Source organism: Panthera onca, chromosome A2 (genome assembly GCF_046562875.1).
Source record: "Panthera onca isolate mPanOnc1 chromosome A2, mPanOnc1 haplotype 2, whole genome shotgun sequence".
Lineage (NCBI taxonomy): Eukaryota > Metazoa > Chordata > Mammalia > Carnivora > Felidae > Panthera > Panthera onca.
In genome coordinates this window covers 55,384,871-55,389,956 of record NC_138340.1, presented here as the reverse complement: position 1 = coordinate 55,389,956, position 5,086 = coordinate 55,384,871, and the positions used below count along the sequence as shown (strand labels likewise).

General features: G+C 50.1%; 1 non-coding gene across 1 annotated transcript; it reads left to right on the top strand.

Moving 5' to 3' along the window:
- Positions 1 to 335: 335 nt before the first annotated feature.
- LOC132679952 (U6 spliceosomal RNA) lies at positions 336 to 438 on the top strand. The gene has a single exon (XR_009610438.1). It is a non-coding gene; the product is annotated as a U6 spliceosomal RNA (small nuclear RNA).
- Positions 439 to 5,086: the final 4,648 nt, after the last annotated feature.

Below are 5,086 nucleotides of genomic sequence, written 5' to 3'. Positions count from 1 at the left end.
AACAGCGTGCACAAACTCCCCATGGCAGGAAGACCCTCAGCAGCAAATTAACAAATTATGGGAACTGAAAGGTCCCTCGGGTGGCTGGAGCCTGTGAGGGAAGGGCCCCAAGGCTGAGCTGCCTCCTCCACTTCCTCTCTGGTGGGGTTCAGAGGGGAGCCTGGAGACCGGGGTCTTTCCTGAGGGCAAAATCTGTGCAGATAGACACTCTGTTCCCAGAGAAAAGAGAGCAGTGAGCAGCGGCTGTTCCTCCCTTCCCGGTCCAGGGAAGAGAATGAGTTAAAATCAGAGTGGGTGCAAGGAGTCGCTCGGACTCACCAGCCCAGTGGTTTTAAAGTGTTTTAGTGCTCGCTTCAGCTAAAGGTAGATGACACAGAGACGATTAGCATGGCCCCTGCACAAAGTGACACGCAAATCCATGAAGAGTTCCCTATTTTAAAAATATATGAATTAATAAAGGGTTCTTATCTTGCAAGTTATTTTGGTGCCTTTTTGTCAAACAAGAGATTTCTCCACTGTCCCAATAACAGTTGGAGCAAAGTGGTGCTAATACTGGGGGGTCTGGAGTCCTGCTCTCTCTGACCTCCCCCAGGTCTCCCCAGGTTCCTCGGGGACTCTGTGGGACCCAGCTGGAAAACTCCAGGGAACCGAGGTTCAGAGAAGGGGACAACAGGATTGCCCAAGGAGTTCCCATCGTGAGGGCAAGGCTGGGGCCAGATTCTGGCCCCCTGACTCCCTTTCCCGTGCTCTTCGGGCCGGGGCAGAGTTCCCCAAACCTTTGTCCATTAGGTCCCTCTGTACAAGTATTTCCTTACAACAACTCACCTGTTGGGTATGGGTTGAACTGTGTCCCCCCACAAAAAGATATGTTGAAGTCCTAACTCCCAGGACCTGTGGATGTGACTTTGGAAATAGGGTCTGTGCAGATGTAATCAATGTAAGATGAGGTCATTAGGGTGGCCCTAATCCAACATGACTGGTGTCCTTATAAGAAGAGGGGATTTAGGTTCTTAGTGGCTGGTTCCTGAGGATGTGGGGTCCTGCAGAGTGAAGAGTTAAATCCCAAGGTCATTGCAAAACATCTGAAGTTCATTGCCAGGACCATGATGGCACAGGAAGGGAATGTTCAAGGTGCCTCCAGGACCCTAAACAGAATCCTCACCATGGATGGGATCATTGAGGACATTAAGGGGCAGCAGTACTATGAAAAGCCTTGTGCTGACAGCAGGGAAGCTATGAAACCTGCCTGCAGATCTGTAACACGGAATGACTCGAAAGACCAACTTGATGAGACAATTGGGCAGATCGGTGGCAGGGCTGCTGAGGCCTGTGGATAGTAGGCCCAGTATGAAAATCCCTATCCAGCTGTCTCCTTTCTTTCTCCAACCCCATTCTCTCTTGCCTTTCTTATGATAAACTCAATCCTGTACATGCAAGAAAGTCTTCAGATATCAAAGCAATCCTATAGTTAGCAGTGGACCCTCGCTTTTATTACGTGAAAGAGAAATTGAGTCAAAAAGTAGTCTAGGAGGAGTACCTGGGTGGCTCTGTCAGTCAAGTGTCCAACTTCTGTTCAGGCTGTGATCTTGCGGTTTGTGAGGTTCGAGCCCCACATCAAGCCTCGCATCCGGCTCCGTGCTGAGCATGGACTCTGCTCAGGATTCTCTCTCTCTCTCTCTCTCTCTCTCTCTCTCTCTCTCCCTCCCTTGCTCACGCTCTCTCTCTCTCGAAATAAATAAGCATTAAAAAGAATAGTCTAGGAGTAGAATGGTGGTTGCCGAGGACTGGTTGGGAGAGCAGAATGGGGAATTGCTTTGTTTAATGGGTGCAGAGTTCCAACTGGGAAAGCTGAAAAAGTTCCAGAGATGGATGGTGGTGATACTTGCACAACAGTGTGAGGGTACTTAGTGCCAATGAACTGTGAATTTAAGTGGTTACGATGGCAAATTTTATGTATATTTTGCTATAATAAATTTTTAAGTAAAAAAAAAGAGAGAATTCAGGACACAGGGGGATGGGCTCTCAGGGATGCACACGGAGAAGGTCATGTAACAGCAGAGACAGAGGTTGGAGTGATGCAGGGACAACCCAATGATTGATGGAAACCACTAGAAGCTAGGAAGGGGCAAGGAAGGATACTATCTATCCAGGGCCTCAGAGGGAGCAACACCATCTCTGACCTTTGGCCTCCAGAAGTGTGAGAGAACAGGTTTCTGCTGTTTGAAGCCAGCAGTTTGCGGTAGTTGGTTAAGGCAGCCCTAGGAAACCGATATACCTTCCTAAATCACTGCTCGCTTCATTTTTTTCCTTCAGATGAACTCATTTTCAAACAACTTGCATACAATTTGCTAAAAGTAAACCTCCCATCACTGCTATAAATGGAAGACCATGATCTTTTCCATAAATAGAAGGCTCCTTAAAAATAAAGACAATGAGGGGCGCCTGGGTGGCTCGGTCAGTTGAGTGCCCGACTTGAATTCAGGTCATGATCTCACAGTTTGTGGGTTCAAGCCCCACATCAGGCTCTGTGCTGACAGCTCGGAGCCTGGAGCCTGCTTCAGATTCTGTGTCTCCCCCTCTCTCTGCCCCTCCCTGCTCACTCTCTCTCTCTTTCTCTCTCTCTCAAAAATAAATAAACATTAAAAAAAAAAAGAAAAGAAAAAGAAAAAGGACATGAGCAAATGACAAAGGGTGTTGAAGATATACAGGCACCTAGCTGAGACTTCTCGGCTTATCAGAGGGATAAAAAGAGAATTGAAAAGAGAAAATCTGATTATTACCCAAAATGTCTCATTCTGAGGTATTTCTAATGATTAGGACTTCAGGTATGGCCATTTTCCCTCCTGCCATCTTCCCTTCATGTTTGAGGAAACCGAGCCCAGAAAAGTTCAGTGATTTGCCCCAGGTCACAGAGCACTGGTGGCCAAGTCTGGATTTGGGCTGCACTCCTACGTTCTTTCCAGGAAAGGACTTCCCAGTCCCACCCAGCAACCCCAGGTCATGCCCAGGTGGCCAGGAGCTGAGTGCATGGATGTAGGGCAGGCGTATTAAACTCTCAAGGGTGAGCAAACAGACACAGCCTGTATGTGTTCCGATCCCATAGAAGTTATAGCCAAGTGAAGTCTGTGCAGGGTTATTACTATGCTTCAAGCAACTGGACCTGGACAAAACTTGGCTCACACCAAGTGTTATAACCCAAGTGATGATTGCAAGAGTTTTTTCTTCTTGCTCCATTGGACCACCCATATCAAAAATCAGGGTCCATGCAGCAGCTGTCCCACATCTCGTCACCTATGCTCACCTGCTAAGCAACTGAGGCCATGGGGCACATGTCCAACACCAGGCATCTCCTCCACCCTTGTTCTGACCCTGATGTCACCTTCTTCCTCCTCCCTCTGCTTCTCTCTCTTCTCTTGGCTTTGGCCTATGGAAAGGAGCAGGGCTCATAGCTTAGAGTCCAGCATGCTTGGATTCGAATCCTAGCTCCACTGTGTGGCCTCAAGTCAGTGGCTCATCATCTCTGAGATTCAGTTTCCTCATCTATTACATGGGTTCCTTCCTCCCAGTTACTGGAAAGGGTCGAAAAGATCATGCTTGTGAGCCTAGGAGCTCAGAAAACTTTCATTCTCTCCCCCTGCCAGACTGCAAGAGATGACTGAGGCCTTCTCAGTACTGCTGTGTGTCCTGGGACCAGTCACTCACCCTTTCTGAGCCTCCATTTCCCAGGGGAAGTGGCCTCAGAGGGTGCCTATGGCCATTCAGAGCTGAGGGATTCTGGGATTCCAGGAGTAGAGCTGGGGTGGCCTGTGAGCTGGGGCCCACCCTGCCTGGCTCAGATGACCAGTCCCGAGGGCCCAATCAGGCCAGCTTTGGATCAGGCCATAAGTGGGAACAAAACAGCCAGGGAGCTCGCCTCTCTGGCTTTGTTTATTGTCTGGGAGCTGGGAATATTTTGAATTGTTGTGTTTGGGGAGGGAGGGAAAAATAACCAAATATAAGAAGGCAGCCAGTGAGAGGCCCGGGCAGGAATGCAGAGGAATTAGGCCTGCCTGGGTATGTCTGGGAGATGGTGATGCTCCCAGAGGCCCCAGCACCCCCTAGGTCAAGGATTCTCATCTCTGTTGAACCATTCAAATTGCCTGGAGAACTTAATTTTTTTAAAAGCCTCATGCCCAATTACATTAGGATTTCGAAGGGTGGGACTCAGACAGCAGGACTTTGTAAGCTTTCTGGGTGACTGTGACAGGCAGCCAGTGTTGAGAATGAGTGCTGCCCACAGCAGTGTATCAGGAGCCCCTGAAGGGTTTGTGAAGCATGACTGCTGGGCCCCCCATCCAGAGTTCCTGAATCAGGAGGTCTGGGCTCTGCCTAGGACCATGCATTTCTCACAGGGGCTGCAGCTGCTGCTGCGACTGGCCTGGGGACACACTTTGAGAACCTCTCCTGCACTCTCATGACTCAAGGTGTTGCCTGTGGGCCAGGGGTGTCTGCCTGGAGCTAGTGAGAAATAGGAACCTTGGGCCCCTCCCCAGACCATGCAGTGGGATCTGCATGTGAACAACATCCCCAGGTGACTATATGCACTTTGCAGCTGGAGGAGGGCTGGACTAGGGCCATCTTGGCTCACCTTTGGTGCTAGAGATGGGGAGACTGAGACACCCAGATGCCTCAGGGCTTAGATCCAGATCTCTCCAGGGCAGAAGGGGAAGGGAGGGAGCTCCTGGAGGTGGAACTGAATTCACAGTTTTGCTGACTGGCCCCTTTACCCCCAGCGGCACAAATGGTTAGTTTTGCACTGTGTGTGTGTGTGTGTGTGTGTGTGTGTGTGTGTGTGCGCGCGCGCGCGCGCGCGCGCACGTGCGCGGAGGAGGGAGGGGGTGATCCCTTATATGGATGTGCACAGCAACTGTAGATAGCTACAGCATCATTCATTCGTTCAGCAAATATTCCCTGGGCACCTACCATGGGCCAGGCACTGTTCTAGGCCCTGGGAATGTGGTGCTGGACCTGCCTGGCTCAGCCCTGCCCATGTCAAGTGGGCAGCCTCAATGTGGAAACAGATAGAAACAGGCCAATATATATATGA